Below are 27,470 nucleotides of genomic sequence, written 5' to 3'. Positions count from 1 at the left end.
CACTCGCATTTCGCAAGCAAAGAGTTGAAATTTTGAGGGCTGACCTAATGAATGAGGCTGTATTCCATTGATGCCGTTTGTGTTGGATATCGTACTAGCTTACACGCTTTTCTTGATCTCCTGTAATAAGAGGTCAACACCAGCTGGTAAGAGGCAGCATATCCCAAGGTGGAGGTGTTTCCCTATCATCACTTTCTGGGCTATTATTATATTCTTCATCACTTGGAGATTGGAAGTCACTATTTCACTGGAATTCTCCTCACTTGAAGATTGAAGTCTATTGGTTTTTGGACTATATTTGATTTATTAATTTATGACACACTAATTTCATGGACTTTTGGTGTATCACTTATTCATTTATATTCTATATCATTATAAATGTCCTGTCACTCTATTCATTGACACACAGGTTATCACATTCTATTTTGGTTTGTACTTATTGGCATTGTGACATTATTTTGTCATATATATATATATATATATATATATATATATATATATATATATATATATGCACTTAACTTTTTTTAGCGCAGCTTGTTTTTTCCATTTTCCTGTATTTGTGTAGTATAACACTGTTAGTTGCTTGCTCGACATCCACAGAATAAGCGCAATATTTCTATTCCATCATCCAGGATAATTTCGTCCTCGTTCTCCTCCCCCCATCCACGGACAACACCAGGGATCCCAGAAAGGTTTAAAGCATGCTCTTCTTGCTCCTCCTCCTCCGCCCTGGCACCATCCTCCTCTGACTCTTCTTCAGACTCCCGTTGTTGACTTGTCTCAGGTGGAGTAGCCCCCCCTGGGAATTCATCCAGCATTGCGACTTCCTCATCTTCCTCGATGGTTTGATCAATGACACGACGCAATGCACGCTCCAGAAAGAAAGCATAAGGTACGATGTCACTGATGGCGCCCTGGCTGCGACTGACCAGTTTGGTGATCTCATTAAATGGCTGTAGAAGTCTGCATGAGTCGCGCATGAGCAGCCACTGGCCCGGTGCAAAAAAAAAAAATCCCCAGAACCTGTCCTGCCGCAGAGCTCGTACAGGTAGTCGTTAACTGCACGTTTCTGCTGGAGCAGCCTATCAAGCATATACAATGTTGAGTTCCATCGCGTTGGGCAGTCACAAAAAATATTCTGAAATGGGCCGAAATTTTCCTGGCCTGCCGCAAGAAGTCCTGGAGCCCAGGGTATTTGGCAACAAATCGCTGCACGACCAAGTTCAAGACGTGTGCAATGCATGGCACTTGTGTAATTTTGCCCTGTTTCAGCGCGCTCAGCGGATTGGAACCGTTGTCGCACACCACTTTACCAACTGTCAAATTGAGCGGTGGTAGCCACTGATCTGCCTGTGAACGCAAAGCTGAAAGGAGTGCAGGACCAGTGTGGCTCTTGTCTTCCAGGCACAACAGACGCAGCACAGCATGGCAACGTCTCACCTGGCATGTCGAATAGGTTCTGGGGATCTTGAGCGGCGCAGCGGAAGAGACGGTAGCATCGGAAAATGAGGAGTCAGCCGAGGAGGAGAGAAAGAATGAAGTAGGAGGAGGAGGGGAAGAAGAGGCAGGCCTGCATGTAATCCATGGCGGTAAAACCAAATCTACATGGGTACCACGGGTTACATGCTTGACGGCCGTCAGAAGGTTCACCCAGTGGGCAGTGAAAGTTATATACCTTCCCTGCCCGTGTTTGCTAGACCACGTGTCTGTGGTCAGATGTATCTTGGCACCGACACTGTGTGCCAGAGATACATTCACTTGCCGCTGAACATGGCTATCATATAGCTCTGGGATGCCCTTCTGTGAAAAAAAATTCTGTCCTGGGACCTTCCATTGTGGTGTTTCAATGGCCACAAATTTTCGAAAGGCCTCCGAGTCCACCAGTTTGTATGGCAGTAGTTGGCGGGCTATCAGTTCCGACAAGCCAGCGGTCAACCGTTGGGCAAGAGGGTTATCCGGCAACATTGTTTTTTTACGATCGAACATTTGGGCCCTGTCTTTTTGCAGAAAAACGTGAGGAAGGCATGATGGAAGGTAGAGTGGAGGACAATTGTGAGCATAGAGGGGAAGGAGAAGGAGAAGAGGCTGGACGGTGAGAGCCTGGAGTGTGGCTTTGTGGGTTCTGATGGCATTGTTTCCACTGTGCTCGGTGATGGGAGGCCAGGTGCCTTCTTAAGGCGGTCGTCCCTAGGTGAGTGTTGGGCTTACCGCGACTTATGCGTTGACTGCAAAGGCTGCAGATGGCAACACTATTGTCTGCAGTGGACACGTTAAAAAAAAGCACTGGGAGCACCAGATGTGACCGTACATATTTGATGGCTCGCTTCTGATACATTAGGAGTCTGGTTTGTCCCTCCTGTGCAATGTAAGTTCGGCCTGCTTCTCCTCCCTATCTGCTGGTCTATCTCTCCCTCTGAACTCCCCTCCTCTTCCTCTCTTGTGGGCACCCACGTGACATCTGTAGACACGTCATCATCGACGTCACCTATCACTAACAGTAGAGAGTAGGCAGCAACAGCGGGCACCAACCTCCTTGGGCTGATCCGAGTACTGTCGTCAGACTGCTGAGTTCTGGCTGTTGCTACTGCCTCTTCCTGATTCAATGCCAAGAATGGCTGCGCATCTGAAATGTCTTCTGATGGATCGGAAAATAATTCCTGTGACTCAAGCGGAGGGTATATGGTGGTGGTGGTGTTGGTGGCAAGCCACTCAACCAAGTCTGGTGCGTCCTTTGACGTAATCGAACGAACATTGTGCCACTTTCCACTTCGGTTCCGGCCTGGTGCTCCTGCCATACCCCTACCACCCCTGCGGAAGGGCCTGCTTCTTCCTCTGCCTGTCATTTTTTAAATGACCCTGTGACAAAAGTCTCTAGAGAAGCGCAGTATATGTGGAAGAAGGTATATAACAAAATCTGTCGTTTTGGGGGGCCACTGGTTTATTTCACCAGTTATGAATCTTTTTTTTCAGGATTTTTTTTTTATGTGTGTAGCAGAGGAAATGCAGCGAAAAAGGCAAAAATCCAGCAGTAACCAAATACACCGCCAGTCACAATGCCGCACAATACAAATCCACTATAATATGCTTTCTATATTCGAAAGTATATTATAAGTGTATATTACACAGTGCACAGCAAGTAGCACACCTATACTAGTGCTTGAAAGGACTTTTGTGGACCTGTTAGGTAGCGATTTGTGTTGCTAAACTCTGTCCCTGCTCCAAACAGCACCCTCTCCCTAAACTGACAAAAAGTATATGAATGTATTAGACACCTATATACTAGAGCAAGTAACACACCTATACCAGTGCTTGAAAGGACTTTTGTGGACCTTTTAGATAGCCATTTGATTGAATACAGCCTGTCCCTGCTCCAAACAGCACCCTCTCTCCACACTGACAAAAAACAGAATGTAAGATGGCCGCCAGATCAGGTCTATTTATAAGGTAGGGGGTATGTCCATGTGCTGAAATGTCTCAATTGGCTGTCCTGCACCACCTGATGGATGTGTCATAGGTCAAAGTTCTTACCCATGCAACATTGTGGACTGCCGCAAACATCGCCAGATGTCCGTCGGTTTGGCGGACCACGAACGACGAAAGTTTGTCGCAAAACGACCGCCTCGCGAACCGGCAGGCCATCTCTAATAATAAATAACAGCAGACTGACCCTTTGGACGCCACGGACATCATCTCAGCGCGGCAGGAGCGGGATGCTGTACTACACGGACCGCCGCAGCCCGCATCACACGGTGCGGTGTAGTCACACTGGGGCACACAGCTGGTAAGGACCTGAGACGGACGGATAGAAACGGAGAGCGGACCATGCAGGGGGAAGATTGAAACTACCAGGTCTATTCAGATGGACATCCACCTCAAATATCACAGGAGATAAGGTCAGCTCTCAGGTCTATACACTCCCTTGGAAGCATGGAGATAAGGTAGGGGAAATCCCCGGTGATGAAGATCAGGAGGGTTTGAAAATAACATCAATAATGTGAACGATCTGGTATTACTTAGATGTTACCTATTCTATCTGGAGAGTAAAAGCTTGCCAAGTTACTTTTAAGATGTGATAAAAAACCGAGCATAAGTATGGATTGAAAAACTTTCAACGTATGTAATATCTTTAATTCTTGATACTTTTGGGATCCCCCTGGTCTTCCCCTCTAGAGGATACAGCTACATACACTTAGGAGAAGAGACTGTGGGAGGACAACTGGCCCACACTGAGGGGAGTAAGCTGGGACAGTGAGTACGCGGAGCCTAGACAGAATTTATCTGCACCCACCCATCCCCAGCTGACCCGGCTCTAGAGGTATATTATACATTGATCTAACTGCTAATGAGGACCAATAGGGGGCAGAGGTGATCTTTAATCTGAATGTCTAGTGTATGCTTCACCTACATATCAAGTACCAGGAAGGCTAATATAGATCATTTAAATTATTTTGGTCTGCAATGTATAGTACGTCATGAATGATTTTAGTACATGAGAACAGAGGATTGATGCTCAGGGTGGATGAGAACTCCAAGACAATCAGTTGGACTGTGTGAAACCATCTGGAAGATTGCTGCCATATTGGTAACTGGATGATACAGCTCATTGTTATGCTAATAGATTGGGTGGCTTACCTATATCTTTTTTGAAAGACCTAGAATAGAAAAATCTGACACATCCGTACAAATTTAAAAACCCTATATTTCTTTTCTCCCTAAATGATCCTGAAAAAAAAAAAAAAAGTAGGATAAAGCCACATTAATGGATTAAACAGGACTTTATATGTCTTAACGGGGAAAGATTAGATCAGGCAAGGCTGTATAATTTCAGTTTTGTTTCTTTTCTTTCACTGTGGTATATAACTCCAAAAGTGGGTTCACCTCTTTGAAACTCTAGGACCGCTGACTGCAGGATAACAATAGTCTCCCCTTCCCTGGGGGCTACTAGTTGCCCCCCGGTTTGGAATTTCCCTTTCCGACTTTTGGGGAAATCCCCCCTTTCTTCACAGGACGTGTTAAAAATTGAAAAAGGGAGGGAAACTTGAAGCCACCTTACCCCCTTTCCTTAAAGTCCTAATAGTGAATAGTAGACAGGGGAACCCGGTTTATTCATACCCCCTGCAGACGCAGACATCATATATTTGAACCTGATTGGGCAGGGCCCTTTATATTGGGGTTTTGCACAAATTTGGTGAAAGTAAGAGGTCAAGCTGGGGAAGAGAATCAGAAGGAAAGAGACTAATATGAGCAGAATGGCGAGTAGATCAACAAAAGGGGGACCCCCAACTACCCCAAGTAATATAACAGCAACAAGCTCAATAAGGCCATTTGTGACCAGAGGGGAAAGCCCTTGTACCCTTGGGGTCCAGGGAGCAACAAAGCAACAAGTGAATGAAGTTAAAAAGACCAAAAATAAGAAACCCCAGAGTGATGCACCCAGAGAAACATCTATAGAATTAAGAGAGGAAGGATTCATAGGAGGCGGCCTGGAAAGCAGCAGGATGGAAGAACGAAGCGCAGACACTCAGTCCCCTTCAAAGGGAGAAATGGCAGAGATGCTGCTAAGATTGGTGATAAAAAGTGAAATACAGAATTTACGGACTGATTTTGGCCACATGCTCTCCAGAATAGAAACGGCAGAGGAACAAATGGAGAAACAAGAACAAGAATCAAATACACTAAAAGCCCAGATGGACCAGATTCAATTACAGCAGAGGCATATTCTCTATAAATTGGAGGACCAGGAGAACAGAAACCGGAGACAAAATTTGAGGATAAGGTTTATACCAGAGAAGAGGACCTCAGGACAATAACGCAGACGATATTTAACCCACTACTGGAAAGAACAATAGATAACCCGATTAGGATCGAAAGGGTCCATCGAGTAGGAAATCCGAAAACAGCGACCCCTGAGCGAACAAGAGATGTCATAATAAGGTTCCAATTCTATGAAGATAAGGAAGCAATCTGGAAGAAGCTGAGGGGACAACCCCCAATAGTGTTTGAAGGGATGGACCTGCAGATATTCACCGACGTGGCCCCAGAAACTCTGGCAAGGAGATGGCTGTTAAAACCGCTCCTAAAACAGATGATAGACCTGAATATTAAGTATAACTGGGGTTTTCCTGCTTGCCTAATTGGAACAAAAGAGGGGAGATCTGCGACGTTGAGGTTCCCCGAGGACTTAAACAAATTTTGTAGGAAATTGGATATTCAGGTCCCTGACCTGCCAGGTTGGGGGTAGGAGGGGAGGTGGGGGGGGAACGGAGGTTCACCCCATCCCCCCCTTTTCCTTGCTTTCCCTGGTTGCACCTTCTTTCTTCTCTAGGCCTCATTGGATGCCCTTTGCTCTCTCCTCTTCTTTTCCTTTTTTTTCTCTCTTTTTGTTTTTTGTTCGATCTCTCCTCCGTTTGTCAGGATTGGGTCCTGTCCCCCCCCCCCTTCCCGGGTGGAAAACCGGGAGGGGGGAGGTAATCTCAGACCCCGCCCAGAGAGATCTGAACCAAGAGATGGAAGATGGTTCAGAGGTCTTTAATAGGCCAAATAGGGTGGGGGGAGGGAGGGAAGGGGGAGGGGATGGGAGGGATGGGATGGAGGGAGGAAAGAAACCCTATCTCACCAAAACAATCAGAAGAGAGCGTAGCCAGTGATTAAATGTCTGTCCTATAACGTAAAAGGCCTTAATAGCCCAACTAAGAGACATAAGATATTAAAGAAGCTGAAAAGGTATAGGACAGACATTGCCTTTTTACAAGAAACCTATCTCACATTGGGGTCAAACATAAAGATATACTCCCCCGACTTTCCCAGATGGTACTATGGCGACACCATTTCCAAAAGAGCCAGAGGGATAGCAATTGGAATAGCGAAGGGGACTCGGTTTGTACTAACAGATAGAATGACAGACCCGGAAGGGAGATTCCTCTTAAGAGGAAAACTGGAGGAGGTGGAATACACCCTTGTAAATATATACGCCCCGAATACCTCCCTGATGAAATACCTGCTGGGAATACTAGGGAAATTAAAAGACTTTAGGAGGGGAAAGTTAATATTGGGAGGAGACTTAAATTTTTGTATGGATCCGAAAGTAGATAAGACTCACCAGACACCAGCAACCCAAGACATACAATTAAGAAAGGTAAAAGAAAGCTTACATAGAAATCAATTAGTGGATACATGGAGGATCTTTAATCCAAGCCAACGAGATTACACGTTTTATTCCCCGGTCCACGGGAGCTATTCTCGGATTGACCACATTCTGGTGGATCATAGAATGCTGGAAATGGTGGTCGAGACAAGAATAGAGACCATGACGATCTCGGATCACGCCTCCATTAGCATATCCATAAACATCTCAGGGAATCAAAGGCCCTATCAAAACTGGAGACTTAATGAGGAACTAATAATTAAAGAGAAAAGTTTTTTGAGGGTTAAAAAAGAATTAGAAGAGTATTTTAAGACAAATGAGACAGATGGAATCTCGGAAGCAACATTATGGGACGCCCATAAGGCGGTGATAAGAGGGGTCCTGATCTCGGAAGGAACAAGGAGGAAGAAAGAAGAGAGTAGCAAAAGGGAAAAACTTATAGGGGAGATTTTTAATCTTGAACAAAAACACAAGAAAATGGGAAAGCAACGAGATCTATTTCTGAACCTAGTAAACAAGCGAAACGAACTTAAAGAACTCTTAGACCAGGAAATAAAAAGGGAATTTAATTTAATAGCAAGGGAAAGATACAGGTGGGGAAATAAAACAAGCAAACATCTAGCTTGGATGGTACAAAAAAAGAAATCAAGGAATTACATAAACAAAATTAAAAATGAAAAGGGCGAGGTCTTAAATACAACAAAAGATATTGCAGAAACATTCAGATTATACTATGAAAAATTATACTCGGTAGAACAAAAGAACTGGCAAAAGGGGGAGAAAGAAAATAAGATCACAACATTTTTAAAAGAAGCAGGAATATCAAAAATTGGTCAAATGGAGGCAGAAGGGATGGATAGGCCCATTACAGAATATGAAATTAAACTAGCACTAACAAGTTCGGCTGCAGGTAAAAGCCCGGGCCCAGGCGGCTTCACAGTGATGTATTACAAAAAATACAAGGAGATCCTCCTCCCAAAATTATGCCAGTATTTTAATGGCCTTGGAAGAGAGTATAAATTAAGTAAAGAAGCATCAGAGGCAACCATCACTGTTATTCCAAAGGAAGGTAAAGACACTGGAAGCTGTTCAGGGTACCGGCCGATATCTCTGCTGAACACAGATATAAAACTGTTTGCAAAGGTACTGGCCGGAAGAGTTAGACAGGTAATGACAAAATTGGTACACCCGGATCAAACGGGTTTTGTTCAGGGTAGAGAGGGGAGAGACAATGGAGTAAGAACACTCTTGTTACTCCAGAGAATGAAGGCAGCAGGGTCCCCAGGTCTACTCCTGTCGATCGACGCAGAAAAAGCGTTTGACAGGGTAGACTGGGGACTTATGTTGCTCACCCTGAAGGGCAATGGGGTTTGGACAGAGAATGATGGATTGGATTGCAGCCCTTTATTTGTCTCCCACGGCCAAAATAAAGATAAATGGTAGTCTATCTCAAACTTTCTCAATGAAAAATGGTACAAGGCAGGGGTGCCCTTTGTCGCCACTCCTGTTTGTGCTCTCACTGGAACCTCTACTGGCCAGGATCCGTAACTGCCAAGAAATAAAAGGGGTTAAAATAGGAGAGGAGGAACACAAACTTTCTGCTTTTGCAGACGACGTCCTCTTCTATTTGGATAAACCCAAAACATCAATCCCAAACCTATTAAATTTATGCAGAGCGTATGGGGAAATTTCTAATTTCAAAATAAATATTACCAAAACGGAGATTATGAGTATAAATATAAGTAAATTGGAAGAGCAATTCTTGAAAGTGAAGTACCACTTTGCCTGGGTCAAAGAACTCAAATACCTAGGGATATTGTTAGCAAATTCTATTAAAAAAATTTATGAGATAAACTTTATTACCTTACTAAATGAAATTAAGATAGAAACAAAAAGGGTGGAAAATAGAGCAATATCATGGATAGGACGAATCAATTACTGCAAAATGGTTATTTTACCTAAAATCTTATATAAATTTCAGATGATCCCCATAGCTCTTCCAAGAACATTATTCTCTGCACTAAAAAAATTAATTATGAATTCTATATGGAGAAATAAGAAACATAGGATATCACTCCAGACCCTAAAACAACCAAAAAAAAGGGGGGGATTAGCGGTACCGGATGTTAAAGGATACTATGACGCAGTGGTAATGACAAGAGTGGTAGAGTGGGCCAGAGCTAATAAAGAAAAAAGGTGGGTAAGTCTAGAAAATGAATTAGCACAGGTGAGGTTGGACAAGATAATTTGGAACCCCCCTCAATTTAGGACACTAGATAAAAATGCACATGAAATAACAAAAAACACACTTAAAATATGGGACAATGTTTATAAAAAAATTGAGAAGGAATATAATTCACCTTTTATAGCACTAAAAAATAACGATTATTTCGCACCAGGTAAAACACAGGTAGGGGGTAACTGGATCAAAAAGGACACTGCACAATTAAGGGACATAACGAGTGATGGCCACATAATAACACTACAGGAATTAAAACTTAAAAAGAATTTAATGGAAATTAATGAATGGAGGTACCAGCAGCTCAAACATTTTATCCAGGATCTCCCAGGCCCGCTGAGAGCGGGAGACCAGTTAACAGAACTGGAAAAAATATGTTCCACAGAAAGATCTAAAGGAACTACTTCAAAGTTATACAAGATTCTACTGAAGATGGATGAGCAGAACACACCTCCATTCATTAAAAAATGGGAAAGGGAACTTGGAACACAGCGTGATAGGGTCACAATAGATAAAATGTTGGCTCTGACACACTCCTCAGCGGTAGACAGCCGCACAGCGGAGATGTGTTTTAAATGCATATCCGGATGGTACATGACCCCGGATAAGTTAAGAAATTTTAAAGAAGAACAGACAGGAGAGTGCTGGAGGGGCTGTGGATCACCAGGAAATATGGCACACCTCTGGTGGGGATGCCCCAAGGTTAAGAGGTATTGGGAAAAAATATTGGCCTGCGTGGAAGAGATCACAGGGAAAAAGATCAAGATGGACCCATGGGTCATCCTATTTCATGGGGGGGGGAAGAGGGCATAAAAAGCTATAGGAAAATGCTTGTACCGCATTTACTCAATGCCGCTAAGAGACTTATCCCAAGGAGGTGGCAAGAGGTGGAGTGCCCCTTAATTTGGGAGTGGATAGATGCGGTTGAAGAAACTTACAAAATGGAAGAACTAAAAGAGGGTATAGAGGGTAACAACATCTTACAAATCACGAAATGGGATAATTGGAGGACTTTCAAGAAATCATGGAGTTACGCAGAAAAGTTAAGGATAGATACTTAAAAGATATACTAGAAGAAAACTAGAGAGAACTAGAGATATAAGAGATTGTTTAAGGTGAGATAGGGGGGAAGGATAAGAGGGGGATAAATGTAATTGTAATTTTTTTTTTGTGTGCCTCTTAAGCAAGAGGAGCGATATTCAACAAATATTTATAATATATATTTAAAAAAAAAAAATTCACACAAGAAGAAGCGACACTAATGATGCAAAACCAATATAGAGATGCAATGGGCTGGTACGCAGAACATGAGCATATAACGCACACTCTATGAGGTTGAGTCTGAAGTGAGAAAAAAAAAAAAAAAATTCACATAAACATTATCCGCCTATTATAGTGGCAGGTCAGGTCTTCCCTACATGTTTCGCCAAGACATTGGCTTCTTCAGGCGAATATGATGTGACCAAATTAATTATAGCTCTACAAAAAGAGAAAAAAATAGAAAACATGGCATCAGATAAGTATAAATAATATTATTAATTATTTATACTTATCTGATACTATGTTTTCAATTGTTTTCTCTTTTTGTAGAGCTATAATTACTTTGGTCTTGCCCCCTCTCAGGCAATAGTATATCTTATATGCTTCTTTCTTGCGTGTTTAATGTTTATGTGAATTTATATTTGTAATACGTGTTTAAATATAATGGGATAAAATCTGCTATTTTAATGATAATTCTTATTGAGTTGTTTTGGCACCGCAATAATCCCCTTCCCTCTGTCCCTCTTTTTAAACTATGGGATAGATTTATGGCATTTTTTTTTTTTTTTTTACTAGTAATGGCGATGATCTGCGACATTGCGGCGGACAGATCGGACACCTTTGACACATTTTTGGGACCATTGACATTTTTACAGCAACCAGTGCTATAAAAATGCACTGATTACTGTGTAAATGTCACTGGTAGGGTAGGGGATAACACTAGGGGGCAGTTAAGGGGTTAAATGTGTGTTCCGTTCCCTCAGTGTGTTCTAGCGGTATGGGGATAGGACTGATGAGGAGAGGAGACATATCGCTGCTCCTTTTTACTAGGAACAAACAACATGTTAGCACAGGGATTTGTGTGTTTACACACACACACAAATCCCCATGCTGGCACTCGTGTACGGGATCGCGTATGGCTGGTGGCGATTGCGACCGCTGGCCATGCGCATCGGGTCCCCCCGCCGTGCAGCAGGTGCGCGCTCTCTGGCGGCTCTTAACGGAAACCCCATATGGGTTTCCCGCAGGGGTGCCATTCTGCCCTGTAAATAGACGTGAGCCGGTCGGTAACAGGTTAAACTTTTCTTTCCTTCAGACTACTAATTATGGGATGTGGTTAATTTGTCACAGGTGCCTCAGGTCCTATATAATTTTCTGTAGAACATATCTGAGCTTGCCACCTGTTTTGATTGCTGGAACTCTGACCAAGTGGAACTGGACTAATGCTGGCCATACACTATACGAAAAATCGGCCGAACCCATTTTTGAAAAACGAGTGCCATCATGTAATGACCGATAAATGAATCAATTTTGTGTTTGCTATGCGAACTGTTGCACTAGGTATATGTAAAAAACCAAACACATTAACATTTCAATTTAACTTTCCTTCAGCAGAAAACGTCCAAATTTGTCCTTCGTTTTTTCGGGTCAAAAAAATCGCAACGATTTTTGATTTTGTGCCCATTAACTGGCCGAAAAACAAACGAACTGGCCAAATCACCGAATTTCGGCTGATTTTTCATATAGTGTATGACCAGCATTAGTGATGAGTTAAAGTGGAAGTTCACCCAAAAATACATTTCTAATAATACCTTGAGCTGACAGGTTATTCTGCGAGGATGCTGTTTTTTGTTTCATACATACCTTGTTAGCGGTGTTTCATCCCTCGGCTTCCGGGTACGATTCTAGCTGGGCTGGGCGTTCCTAGTTGATTGACGTTCCTCTGACCGGCGCATACTGCGCATCATGACTTTCCGAAAGAAGCCGAACGTCGCTGCGCAGGCGCCGTATAGAGCTGACTCTATACGGCGCCTGCGCAATGACGTTCGGCTTCTTTCGGAAAGTCGTGACGTGCAGTATGCGGCGGTCGGAGGAACGTCAATCAACTAGGAACGCCCAGCCCCGCTAGAATCGCACCCGAAAGCCGAGGGATGAAACACCGCTAACAAGGTATGTATGAAGAAAAAAAACCAGCATCCTCGCAGTATAACCGGTCAGCTCATGGTATTATTAGAAATTTATTTTTGGGTGAACTTCCACTTTAAAAACCCAAGTTAAAGACAGGTGATTATAACAGGAGTCATCAAACCTGTAAGTAACATCTAAAATTTCCTGTTAGTAATATTATTATTGTAACTAGGAAAATAGGGGTTAGCAAGATTGAAGGTTTTGTGCAGTGCACAGTGTGCCACATGTATACAACAATGGAGCAACAGCTCCAGGATGGATACCGCTGTGAGAGATGTGAGCAGGTTCCCCTTCTGGAAGCTCGCATTAGAGATCTGGAGGAGCAAATTGCAACACTGGGCAGAATTGACAACCTTGAAAGGGGCTAGTGGGGTAAATGGAGAGGTTGGAGGGGTAAGTAAGGATTATCAGGAAGGAAGATGGGTTAATACAGTTAGAGGGAGTGGTAGGGGCTCACAGAATAGAAAGATCGGCCCTGGGTTTGAGCACCCTAACAGATTTGCCAAGTTGGGTGAAGATGTGAGGGCATCAAGCTCAGAGGTGGCAGCACTAGAGGTCACTGCTCCCCCTAACAGCCAGGAGAGCAGCACATCTAGTAGGGGTGGTGAGGGAAGTGCAGGTAGGCCTAGACAGTTGATGGCAATAGGGGATTCTATAATCAGAAGGAACGATAGAATAATTTGTCGCCAGGATCGCCTAAACCAAATGGTTTGCCGTCTCCCTGGTGCCAGGGTTCGGCATTTGGTGGACCGGGTTGATAAATTACTGGGAGGGGCTGGGCATGACTCAGATGTCTTGGTCCACGTTGGAACCAATGACAGAATATATGGAAAGTGGAGGATCCTTAAGAACCAATTTAAAGAACTAGGCTGCAAGTTGAAGGAAAGGACCTCCAAGGTGATACTCTCTGAAATATTGCCTGTGCCATGCTCAACACAGGAAAGGCAGGGGGTGATTAGAGAGCTGAATGCATGGCTAAAGACCTGGTGTAAGGAGGAGGGATTGGGGTTTTTAGAGCACTGGGCTGACTTTTCATTGGGGTGCAACCTATATTCTAAAGCGGGTTTGTACCTAAATGGAAGGGGGTCTCTACTGTGCTGTGGGAGAGGTTTTTGGGAAGGCTGGAAGAGTTTTTAAACTAGGATTGTGGGGGCCAGGGTGAATTTGATTAAAATAGGTCAGACAGGAGTTAGTCCCTATTGGTTCCCGCGAGAACGTAATCGCATGAGAACATGATACCACGAGAACGTAATCGCAAGCGAACATAACTAGCATGAGAAATGTAACACATGAGAAACGTAATCGCATGGGAACATGAATACCATGAGAAACGTAATCGTATGAGGACATAACTAGCATGAGAAACATAATCGCATGAGAAACGTAATCGCATGAGAAACGTAACCGCATGAGGACATGACTAGCGTGGGAAACGTAACCGCATGAGAAACGTAACCGCATGAGGACATGACTCGCAAGAGAAACGTAATCGCATGAGAAACGTAACCGCATGAGGACATGAGTAGCATGAGAAACGTAATTGCATGAGAAACGTAATCGCATGAGGACATAACTAGCATGAGAAACGTAACCGCATGAGAAATGTAACCGCACGAGAACATGACTAGCATGAGAAAACGTAATACATGGAAACATAATTGAGAATATGACTAGCATGAGACACGTAACCGCATGAGACACGAACTGCATGAGGATTGTGGGGGCCAGGGTGAATTTGATTAAAATAGGTCAGACAGGAGTCAGTCCCTATTGATACCACGAGAACGTAATCGCATGAGAACATGATACCACGACAACGTAATCGCATGAGAACATGATACCACGAGAAACTAATCGCATGGGAACATAACTAGCATGAGAAATGTAACACATGAGAAACGTAATTGCATGGGAACATGAATACCATGAGAAACGTAATCGTATGAGGACATAACTAGCATGAGAAACGTAATCACATGAGAAACGTAAACGCATGAGGACATGACTAGCGTGGGAAACGTAACCGCATGAGAAACGTAACCACATGAGAAACGTAACCGCATGAGGACATGACTCGCATGAGAAACGTAATCACATGAGAAACGTAACCGCATGAGGACATGAGTAGCATGAGAAATGTAATTGCATGAGAAACGTAATCGCATGAGGACATAACTAGCATGAGAAACGTAAAGGCATTAGAGAAATGTAACCGCACGAGAACATGACTAGCATGAGAAAACTTAATACATGGAAACATAATTGAGAATATGACTAGCAAGAGACACGTAACCGCATGAGACACGAACCGCATGAGGATTGTGGGGGCCAGGGTGAATTTGATTAAAATAGGTCAGACAGGAGTCAGTCCCTATTGATACCACAAGAACGTAATCGCATGAGAACATGATACCACGACAACGTAATCGCATGAGAACATGATACCACGAGAACGTAATCGCATGGGAACAAAACTAGCATGAGAAATGTAACACATGAGAAACGAAATTGCAAGGGAACATGAATACCATGAGAAACATAATCGTATGAGGACATAACTAGCATGAGAAACGTAATCGCATGAGAAACGTAACCGCATGAGAAACGTAACCGCATGAGGACATGACTAGCGTGGGAAACGTAACCGCATGAGAAACGTAACCTCATGAGAAACGTAACCGCATGAGGACATGACTCGCATGAGAAACGTAATCGCATGAGAAACGTAACCGCATGAGGACATGAGTAGCATGAGAAACGTAATTGCATGAGAAAGGTAATCGCTTGAGGACATAACTAGCATGAGAAACGTAACAGCATGAGAAATGTAACCGCACGAGAACATGACTAGCATGAGAAAACGTAATACATGGAAACATAATTGAGAATATGACTCGCATGAGACACGTAACCGCATGAGACACGTAGCCGCATGAGACACGTGACCGCATGAGCCACGTAACCGCATGAGACATGTAACTGCATGAGACACGTAACCGCACGAGCACATGACTAGTATGAGAAACCGTAATCGCATGAGAAAACGTAATCGCACGAGAACATGACTAGCATGAGAAACGTGGTCGCATGAGAAACGAAAAACGCATGAGAACATGAGCAGCATGAAAAACATAATCGCATGAGAAAACGTAGTCGCATGAGAACATACCTAGCACGAGAAACGTAATCGCACGAGAAACAAACGCACAAAAAAAAACATGAGAAACATCACAGCATGAGAATGTGAAATGAATAGCATACCGTTACTGACTGAAAACACATAGGGCCAGATCCACAAAGAACTTACGCCGGCGTATCTATTGATACGCCGCGTAAGTTCTACGATGCCCCGTCGTATCTTTGTTTTGTATCCACAAAACAAGATACGACTGAATGTGGGCTCGATCCGACTGACATACGTCTTAGTACGCCGTCGGATCTTAGGTGCATATTTACACTGCCCGCTAGGTGGCGCTTCCGTTGATTTCCGCGTAGAGTATGCAAATTAGCTAGATACACCAATCCTCAAACGTACGTCCGCCCGGTGCATTTTTTTACGTTGTTTACGTAAGGCTTTTTTCGGCGTAACGTTACCCCTGGGTCTAGGAGGCGTACGCAATGTTAAGTATGGACGTCAGGACAGCGTCGAATTTTTCGTCGTTTGCGTAAAACGTTCGCGAATAGGGCTTTGCATAAATTACGTTCACGTCGAAAGCATTGACTATTTGCGATGTGATTTCGAGCATGCAAAACTGGGATACCCCCACAGACGGCGCATGCGCCGTTAATTTTTTTTTTAATTTACGTGGGGTCAAGATGAATTAACATAAAACACGCCCACATCTTAGTCATTTGAATTGCGCGCCCTTACACCGACACATTTACACTACGCCGCCGTAACTTACGGCGCAATTTTTTTCTGGATACGGAAACTACGCTCTAAGTTACGGCGGCGTAGTGTATCTGAGATACGCTACGCCTGCTTAAAGATAGGCAGATATTTGTGGATCTGGCCCATACTCACTGAACTCACTACCTGAACACACACCCTCCAACCAAAATCCTAAAACAGGGGGAGATTGCACCTAGAAGCCCACTGATGTGATGAAGAGAAGCTGAGGAGGGGGGGCTGAGCACAAAACATCACCCCATGAAATGTTCCCAACTAGTATGGGGTGCCGAGAGCGGGTGACGTCATCAGAGTGCGACTCAACTCACAGGCTGTGAATGAAGCTTGCTTATAGTAATACGTGAATGAGACAGCAAGTACAATACAATAAACAGGGGCTGGGGCCAATGACAACAATACTTAGCTGAGCCTATATATGTGGGGCCAAAAAAGATTGTGCTGTCGCCGGAGGAGAAGATGCATCGATAAACACCAGATGGGGGTGGCCGCCTGCCTGACTCCTGAATCCTGTACGTGACAAACGGTAGACACGGGGGCCCCCTTTGCAGCTGCACGTCCTCCTAGCAGAAACGAAAACCCTGAAGTGACGTCAGACGCGTTGCACCGGAAATGACGATCCGGGGACAGCACACAAGAAAAACGTCGCCCAGAAGGAGGAAGGAGGGCGGGTTTAAATACCTCCCGACTCCTCCTACAAATACAGCCTTTCACTTGTCTGAATTTCTCACTTCTTGTTTCTCCTCAGTAAGCTTGCCCCCATCATCCGAGCTGTTCTGGCTGGGGGTTAGTCAGCCAGAACAGCTTACTGAGGAGGAACAGGAAGTGAGAAATTTAAAGAAAAAAAACATTTAGAAGGGAAATCAAAGAAAAAGGTTAGTGAACCAACAATGCACTAGCTTAAGAGCCGGTTCACACTGGGGAACATGACTTCCAGCGCAACTTTACAAGTCAACGTGGAGATGACTTGAGTGCAACTTCAGCGCTACTTGGAGCGACTTACAACTCGACTTCAAGTCGCCTCCATGACAGGCGACTTTGCCAGTGGCCAATCACATAATAATCTGCTCTGTGGGAGGGAGGGATTTGCCTTTGAAAACTATTTTCTCTATCGTACATGGACGGACACAGCCTTAATCTTGACATAGTGGGAAATAGCCTTCCTTTAGGAGTGACTAGGCAGAAAGTGTTAACAACGTCAAAGCTGAACAGCCCAGCCCAGGGGGCGGTCCTACTGGCTATATCCCCTCAGCCTGCACCAAGCAGTTCAGTTTTTTTCTGCCTAGTTAAGGAGAAGACATGGCTCCCTTCGGGCCCATAGGCTTGGAGGCTTTTAGTTCAAATTTATTTGCTGTCACATGGTCCCATACTGCATCCTGCTTTACAGTCGCTGGCTTTAACGGCATGGCTATTGAAAGCCAGGCACTGAGACCGGGGCCTATCGGATTCTGCAATTCCTACCATGAGAAAGGCTAGAAGGTTATCCTCTAGGAGGATTTATTATCGCACTTGGAGAGCTTACTTAGCCCTTTGTGAGGAAATTAAGTGGAATCCACGGACTTATATAGTGTCCAGGGTACTGCTGTTCTTACAGCGCAGGGTGGACCAAAAGCTTGCTTTAAGCACGATTAAGGGGCAGATATCCTCCCTGGCTGTCTTTTTTCAACAACCCCTGGCGGCTCACTCTCTAGTGAGAATGTTTGTACAGGGGGTTCGGCATGTGGCCCCTCCGTTCCGTCCTTCACTACCTCTGTGGGGATTTGAATAGCAGAAGTCCCTTGGCGTCTACCACTACGAGAGTACCTGCTGTCGCAAGATCCCATAGGTCATCCTGCTTGACAGTCAATGGCCTTAATGGCATGACCTCTAGGTGCCTCAGAAACCACCGTTTTGAGAACATTAGGGAAGTTCCCTTGTTGACACTTTCTCAGAAAGTGGTCCTTTTGGTGGCTGTTATGTCAGTTAAGACAGGTTCTGAGCTGGCAGCCTTGTCATGAAAGGCTCCCTATTTTGATCTTCCACAAGGATAAGGTGGTGCTGCGTCCACAGCCTTCTCTTCTTCCTAAGGTCATTTCGACCTTCCATCTCAAGGAAGACATTGTACTGCCATACTTGTGTCCTCATCCGTCGAATCCTAAAGAGACAACGTGGCATCCCTTGGACGTTGTCCGAGCTCCGAGAATATACTTGTCTGTTACTGCTCCGTTCCGGAGTTCAGACTCACTGCTTGTTTTGGTGGCTGGTCCCAAGAAGGGCCCAGCGGTCTCATCAGCCACCATTTCGACGTGGATCCGACAGATCCTGATCAGGCTTACGCCATAAAGGGTCGGGCGCCTCCCTATCACGATGCATTCGACCAGGGCAATGGTGCCTCTCGGGTTTTCTGACATCAAGTGTCTGTTTCACAGGTGTGTAAGGCGGCGATCTGGTCTCCCGGTCACACTTTCACTAAACTTTACAAGTTGATGTGTGTGCATCCTTGGATGCTTTTTTCGGCCGCAAAGTTTTGCAGGCGGCTGTTTAGAGTTACAACTCCTCAGTGGAGGAGCTCTGTTTTGTTTTGGGGTGAAGTTAATTTTATGCTGTTCCCACCCTTCATTTTGACACTGCTTTGGGACATCCCACTATGTCAAGATTAAGGCTGTGTCCGTCCATGAACGAAAGAGAAAATAGGATTTTATGCTCACCGTAAAATCTTTTTCTCTGAGTTCATGGACGGACACAGCACCCACCCCTCTTTTTTTAGGTTTGTACTGCTTGCTACGAACTGAACTGCTTGGTGCAGGCTGAGGGGATATAGCTAGTAGGACCGCCCCCTGGGCGGGGCTGTTCAGCTTTGAAGTTGTTAACACTTTCTGCCTAGTCACTCCTAAAGGAATTTCCCACTATGTCAAGATTAAAGCTGTGTCCGTCCACAAACTCAGAGAAAAAGATTTTACGGTGAGCATAAAATCCTATTTTCACTTCCTGGAAAGTTGCTTCAGTTAAAGGGGTTGTAAAGGAATTAGTTTTCCCTAAATAGCTTCCTTTACCTTAGTGCAGTCCTCCTTCATATACCTCATCCTTTGATTTTGCTTTTAAATGTCCTTATTTCGTTTGAGAAATCCTCACTTCCTGTTCTTCTGTCTGTAACTACACACCGTAATGCAAGGCTTTCTCCCTGGTGTGGAGAAAGCCTCTTGACGGGGGGAGGGGGCGAGAGTGTCAGGACACTCTCTACTTTGCAGATAGAGAAAGGAGCTGTGTGTTAGTGGGCATCCTGACACTCTTGCTCGCCCCTCACCATTCAAGAGGGTTTCTCCACACCAGGGTGAAAGCCTCGCATTACGGTGTGTAGTTAGACAGAAGACTTCAGGGGAAACAAAATTTACCTTTACAACCCCTTTAAGACAGGGGATCCACTTGGAGGCGACTTCCATTGAAATCAATGGGTAAAAGTCGCCTAGAAGACCTAGTACAAGAACCTTTTCTGAAGTCGGAACGGCTTCAGTAGTGTGCAATAAGACGACTCTCATTCACTTCCATGTAATTTGTCATGTCGCGCAACTTGGGGCGACACAAGTCGCCCACCAGGTCATGGTAGTGTGAACCGGCTCTTAAGGAACCTATTTAGAAAATAAAAAACAAACCTTTACAACCCCTTTAAAGTAGTAGAAAAATAGGATTTTTTGTACTCACCATAAAATCCTTTTCTCTGTCATCCATGGACGGACACAGCACCTTAAATCTTGACAAGTGGGTGATGTTCCCATTCACAGGAGAGGACTAGGCAGAAAACATGTTAGATAATTAAATACATGTTACTTTAACAGAGTTGAACAGCCCCGCCCAGGGGGCGGTCCCTCCGGACATAACCCTCCTCCCTGCAGTATGCAGCCTCAGTTCGTAACAAGCAGTACAAACCTAAAAAGGAGGGGTGGGTGCTGTGTCCGTCCATGGACGACAGAGAAAAGGATTTTACGGTGAGTACAAAAAATCCTATTTTCTCTTATCGTCCATGGATGGACACAGCTCCTTAAATCTTGACAAGTGGGACGTCCCCAAGCAGTGTCAAAAACAAGGGGTGGGAATAGTATCAGTAAAACCAATTTAACTTCACTCCAAACAAGCAAATCTCCTCAACAGAGGAGTTACAACTTTAACCAGCCACCTGCAAAACCTTGCGGCCGAAAGAAACATCAGAAGATGCACTCACATCCTAAAACTTGGAAAAAATGTGAACGGACGACCAAGTCGCCGCCTTGCACACCTGTGAGACAGACGCAAGATGTCGGAAAACCCAGGAAGCACCATTTTCCCCTGGTCGAAAGTGTCGTGACCGGAAAAGGGGGCGAGAAATGGTGGCTGATGAGACCTCCAGGCCCTTTTGTGGACCAGACAAGGAGCTGTAGCAGACAGGTACAACCGCAAAGCGCGTAACACGTCCAAAGTATGTAGCGCAACCTCTCTAGGAGGACATAAGGATGGAAGAACAAAATCCTCATCCAGGTGAAAGGCCGAAACCACCCTCGGAAGAAAGGAAGGTTGCGGGCGCAAAACCGCCTTATCCTTATGGAGGATCCAGTATGGCGACTTGCAAGACAAGGCCGCCAACTCAGAAGGCCTTCTGACAGAAGTAATGGCCACCAAATAAAGGCCACCTACTGAGATAGTGCCAAGAGAGGAATCTCTCTGATGTTTTCAAATGGAAAGTTCCTAAAGAACCTAGAGCACCAGAGTCAAAACTCATGGGGGAAGAGGTGGGTCAAAAGGGGGAAGTATATGACGAACCCCCTGCACAAAAGGCACCCACCCGAGAATGGGCCGCCAAAGGCCACTGAAAAAAGCACAGCCAAGGCTGAAAACTGCCCCCTAACGGTGAAGGAGTGGGTATTACCGCGCTACCAAAGGGGGGGGAGGGGAAGGGGGAGAGGGGGGTACATCTGCGGCACTGAAAGGTGTATCAGACCAAGGATAATAACAAAAAATGGAAAATAATGCTGCGCTGTAGGCGGGGGATGGGAAAGGTGTAGAAAGGAAGTGAAGGGTGGTCTGTCTGTGATACAAACAAAATGGCATCAAAAATTGATCAGTGAACTGGCTGACAGGAGTAAACAATTCTAAGCATTAATGCCAGTGCATAACTTCATGGATTCTAGTTGGTAAATTGAAATAAGCAAAAAAATATGCAATATAATAAGTTCAAATAGAGATATACAATGTGTAACACAACACCCAGGTGGTTGTGATAAACTCAGTGGTGAGATTGTGATGAGCTATGCTAAAAGGTCCATAAAGCAGAGCTTAATAATAAGAACAGAAATCTGGGTGATCAAAAGTCCAAAATTAGAATGTGCTGGTGTAAATCCCAACGTATAATGTGAAGGAAGATGGATATCCAGTGTTCCCTTTAAAGTGAATGAGGATGTCCCCTTACCTTACTGCTGTAAGGTAACAGCATATAGGTCCAACCGTAACTGTATGGATGGTTATCCGAATGAACTCTAGTACACAGGAACACAGGTACCTCTTGGTAGTCGCGTCCCAGGATGGCCAATAGCACGCACCCAGAGGGATGAAACACCAATAGTGTGATATCGTTTTAAAATTTATTCAGCAGAAACAATACATAAGGGTACTCAAATGGTTAAAAATAAAATCAGGCATGTAAAAAGAGGGGCAGTAGTTCGCCAACGTCACCTCCGGTACCTCTCAGTGGACTCATCACTACACGTGACTTCCTCAGGAGTAGTGAGAGGTGTAATGGGGGTCCTTTATATAGGGTGACTTGATTAGTGGGCTGTCAGTAGAACAAATGGTCAATTTTCCTATACAGGAAATGGAGCTAATCGACAGATGGGGTGCTAGACTGTCACCCATCTGTCATGTGCCACTTAATAAATTGATTTTGTGTTTTTTTGTTTTTTTCTGTTGGATGTAATATATAATTACTGATTATGGTCTTTAGACTACAGGAAAATGGCCGCAGCTCCATTTCCTGTATAGGAAAATTGACCATTTGTTCTACTGACAGCCCACTAATCAAGTCACCCTATATAAAGGACCCCCATTACACCTCTCACTACTCCTGAGGAAGTCACGTGTAGTGACGAATACGCGTAAGAGTCCACTGAGAGGTACCGGAGGTGACGTTGGCGAACTACTGCCCCTCTTTTTACATGCCTGATTTTATTTTTAACCATGTGAGTACCCTTATGTATTGTTTCTGCTGAATAAATTTTAAAACGATATCACACTATTGGTGTTTCATCCCTCTGGGTGCGTGCTATTGGCCATCCCGGGACGCGACTACCAAGAGGTACCTGTGTTCCTGTGTACTAGAGTTCATTCGGATAACCATCCATACAGTTACGGTTGGACCTATATGCTGTTGCCTTACAGCAGTAAGGTAAGGGGATATCCTCATTCACTTTAAAGGGAACACTGGATATCCATCTTCCTTCACATTATACGTTGGGATTTACACCAGCACATTCTAATTTTGGACTTTTGATCACCCAGATTTCTGTTCTTATTATTAAGCTCTGCTTTATGGACCTTTTAGCATAGCTCATCACAATCTCACCACTAAGTTTATCACAACCACCTGGGTGTTGTGTTACACATTGTATATCTCTATTTGCACTTATTATACTGCCCCCTAACGGTGCTTAAGACAGTTTACAGATCCACTCCAAGCTGGAAAAAAAAGCAGGACCCTGGACACCGAGTACGTCCGTGGACATCACCCCATCTTTTCGCACAAAAAGATGTAAGCCTTCCAGGTACGATGGTAGATCTTTCTGGAAGAAGACTACTGTGCCCTCAGCATGGTTGAGATGACCGAGTCGGACAGACCCCGGTCCTCTGAAAAACCTGGTTACCAAAAACCATGCCATGCAAGCTAGCGACTGTACAACAGAATGAAGTATGGGACCTTGAGACAGAAGGATCTCCCGCCTTGGCAACCGCCAGCGTACATCCGCCACCAGGTGCCCGAGATCGGCGTACCAAGGACGCCAAGGTCAATCTGGAGCGATTAGGATCATTGGGATCCCCTCGGTCTCTACTCTGTGGAGCAGGCGAAGAAGCAACTACAATGGAGGAAAGGCATAAAAGTATCCGATACTGACCCCACAGGGCCACCAACACGTCTGACGTGTCTTAACAGGAATACCAGACCTGGCCACGAACTTCGACACCTTGCGGTTGAGACGAGTAGCCAGGAGATCAATGCCCTGTGAGCCTCACCTCCTGCAAGGGAGTTGAAACATCCCTGAGTGCAAAGACCAGTCGCCCTGGTCCAGCATCTGGCGACTCAGGTAGTCCACCTGTCAGTTTACCTGATGGTAGACCTAAACCACAGCCATGGCGCTGTCCGGCTGAATCCAGATCGGGTGACCTTGGAACCTCCTCTACCAAGAGGAGAGGCATAGCCAGATTGCACAGAATTCTAGGACATCGATCGGTAGACAGGATTCAGCAAGAATTCAGCGACCCTGGGCTGACTGGACCCCCCAGACGCCCCCCTCAACCCGTGAGGCTGGCGTCCGTCATAATCCCCGTCCACTAGAAGTGAAGAAACAACTTCCCGGACCGAAGAGTCGGGGATCTCAGCCACCAATTCAGAGAGACTCTGACTAGGTGGCTTACCTGAATCTGACGATCCAGAGACAAAGGAGATTTGTACCGCTTGGACAGTATCTCCTTCTGCAAAACACAAGTGTGGAACCGGGCATACGGTACTGCCTCGAAGGAGGCTACCAACAGGCCCAGGACTCGCACGCAAAAACTGAGAGATGACCGATTGCGTGATGCTAACACCTTCACTGCAGACTAAAGAGTCTGCAATTTCTCCAGGGGAAGAAAGACCTTCGCCACCGAGGAGTCCCGGATCAACCCTAGGTACTCCAAATGCTGAGTCGGAACCAGGACCGACTTTTAAATGTTTAACACCCACCCGAATTCTTGGAGGGTCTGACTGGCTATAGACACATCCTCCTCTAATTCTGAGTCAGAAGCTGCTCTTAGAAGAAAGCCATCTAAATAGCCCACGATGGCAAAGCCTTGCTGTCCCAGCAAAGTCAGGATCAGTGCAAGCACCTTGGTGAAAACTCTTGGTGCTAGATCACAAGGAGGGGCCACAAAACTGATAGTGAAAGCGCAGAAACCTCTGGTGAGTTGCTCAAATTGGGACATGCAAGTATGCGTCCTTGATGTCCAAAAGCGCCAAAAAGTCCCCGGATGGAGCACAGCTACCACCGAACGAATGGGTTTCCATGCGGAACTACCTAATTCTCACAAAGGCATTTAGGGCTGTGAGGTCCAAAATTGGACGGACCCTGTCCGTCTTCGGGACCGAGAACAGATTTAAATAGAATCCCTGAAACCTCAAGTCCTGCAGGACAGTTAAAATTACCCTGCAGCTTAGCAAGTCCCATACTGCCCCAGCAGGGCAGACCGAGGGGCCGGAAAGAGAGGGAGACTCGAGGGAAAGAATCTGTTCAGTGGATAGGAGGAACCCTATCTAGTACTCCTAAGAGACCACCTCACAGACCCACTGGTCGGAGAGCAGGAAGGTTTGGGTTCCAGGGTGTTCGGCCTATGCATCCAGGGACGATCCCGTCCCCCAGCAGAGCTTTTGTCTGCCTGGGAGGGTTTACCCGCGGGCCCTGACTGACAAAAAATATGGCGCGGCACAGTTCCTTTTCACTAGCGGACTGAGGGAGGAGAGTGCTCTTACCCCCAGTGACATTTGTGATAATGTCGTCCAACGAGGTACCAAAACCTCCTACCTCTGAGGGGTAAATCAGCTTTATGGATGCTTGGTCAGCAGTTCCGCCAAAACAGGCGGCGCAAAACCACCACCGAAACAGAGGCTCTGGATATCAAGGATGCTGCATGCCGTATAGCATCACAGACATATACAAGGCCCTGGACCAACTGGTCGGCCAGTCTAACAAATCAGGGAGGGAGCTGGAGCTCCTCCACAGTCTGGTGCAAAACCTTGCCCATTCAGCGAGTGTCTGAGACACCAAGGTTGCGGCCACAACAGGCCGCGATACAGACCCCAGCATGGTAAAAATGGAGTGGATCAGCGCCTTGGATCTCCTATCAGAATGTTCCTTGAAGACAGGGGTCCCTATTATAGGGAGAGTGGTCACCCCTTTTTAACCGTGCACCGGAGGCCACTACCTGAGGAGCAGCGTATATAATGTTTTTTTTTTTAAAACTCTCCTCAAAAGGGGTACCAAACCGCCAGGCGCTGAGGAACTACAAGGACTTCTGCGGCCTTTCCTATTCCTTATCAATGAACTTATCAAAAGAAAAGGATATATAAGGAAAACCTTTACAGAGCGGTCTGGATTGTGTGCACAAAAAAGCCCTCAGAGGATACCTCCGCTGCATAATACAGCATAAGTGCGTTCCTTGCAGCAGCGCACTGACAAGTGCCCTGTCACTGACCCCAGTGAGGAGTTTTCCCTCACGAGAAAGATCCTGGTCCACTTACACAGACCACACAGAACCAGGGACGTGACAGGCAGGTCCCGGTCTGAGGCAGAGCAGTCCCCAGGGGATGGAGGGGGCACATTTTAACCCCCCTAACATCTGCATGCCGCTCTAACAAAGTGTCCATTAACTGCATGGAACCCCAGCTGCCACCTTTTTGGTATGCCTTAGGGAGGAAGACCAGACACTGACTCCATTAAAAACAGCTCTCAGGGATACATTTCAGATAGGCACAAATCCCACCATCCTTGCTGCGCTGACCAGGGGTTACCCAGGGGACTCACCAATCACCAGAGGATACCGTTCAGTGCCGCTGCCTACCCTCAGAACACAGCGTGTGTGTGTGTGTGTGTGAGGAGAAATGCTGTGAGGTAAATCAAAAAACATGAGGAGATCCGTGCTGCGCACTGTATAAGCCCAGCACTAGAGCCAAAACCCCCTCCAAAATGGCCGCCGGACGCCTCAGATGGAGCAGGGAACAGCCACAGTAAAATGGCCGACCGCAATAGCAAACTGCACAATAGTGCGTCCACAACAAAATGGCTGCCAATGGAGATTTACAATGGCAGCAGGCTACAAAAACATGGCGCCGGCCCCGCAAAAATGGCGGCAAAACGTTGCGACGAGGATGAGAAGGCCTGATGAGGCCTTTCTGAGGCAAATACACCCCCACAGGGAAAACACAGGCCTAGATACCCCACAGTCCCATGGTGGGAAAATGAGCCCCCCCACAGGTCCACCCCGGCAGTAATGAACAGCAGAGGGAAAAAAATGACAGAGAGCAGGGAAGGGAGGACAGGGGAACCCCCTAAACCCCAGGAATGCCCAGTCGTACCGACCCGCCAAAGCGGGAAGGACTGTACTTACCCATCCATGCGAGGACCCACTGACGCATTCCTGACAGACCTACACCACGTAGGAGTAGCTGTCGGCCCGATCCACTGTGAGTGAGACAACACCACAGCCCAGTCATATGTGGACCCTGGAGCCTAAGCTCACCGGCCACCCCAGGAGCCATGGGGTATGTCGTGGCAGACCCAGCCAATTAGGCCCCCCTTTACGCATGGGATCATGGCATTAGCATTAGAAATAGGAATAGGTAAAGATTAGTCAGGATTGGTTAGGAAGGGTCAGGTGGTACAGGGGTTTTTAGTTCAGGAGGTCAGTTGAGGATAAGGGAAAAGTGAGAGACAGGATTGGTCAGTGAAATCAGGTGGGTTAGAGGGTTCTAGAAAGGTGTTCAAGGTATTAAGGGATTGGCTAAAATGGTCAGATGACTTTGGTAGAATATTCTGGAGACTGGTACCGGCCTATTTAAGGCCAGGGAAGTGTGGGTCAGTACCAGTTCCTGACTGAAGATTGCAAGAGGACTCCCCGCCCTACCCCCCCCTTTTTTTTATCGAGGCCGATTTATGTGGTGGCTCCCTCCGGTATTTAACTGGAGGGAAGGTTTAAAGAAA

General features: G+C 45.6%; 1 protein-coding gene across 1 annotated transcript in view; it reads right to left on the bottom strand.

Moving 5' to 3' along the window:
• SLC12A7 (solute carrier family 12 member 7) overlaps positions 1 to 27,470 on the bottom strand; it is a 574,243-nt gene that overhangs the window by 537,678 nt on the left and 9,095 nt on the right. The window lies entirely within an intron of this gene.

This window comes from Rana temporaria, chromosome 5, assembly GCF_905171775.1.
Source record: "Rana temporaria chromosome 5, aRanTem1.1, whole genome shotgun sequence".
NCBI classification, from domain to species: Eukaryota; Metazoa; Chordata; class Amphibia; order Anura; family Ranidae; genus Rana; species Rana temporaria.
Note: the sequence above shows the minus strand (reverse complement) of the source record. Positions and strands in the feature narration are given on the sequence as shown.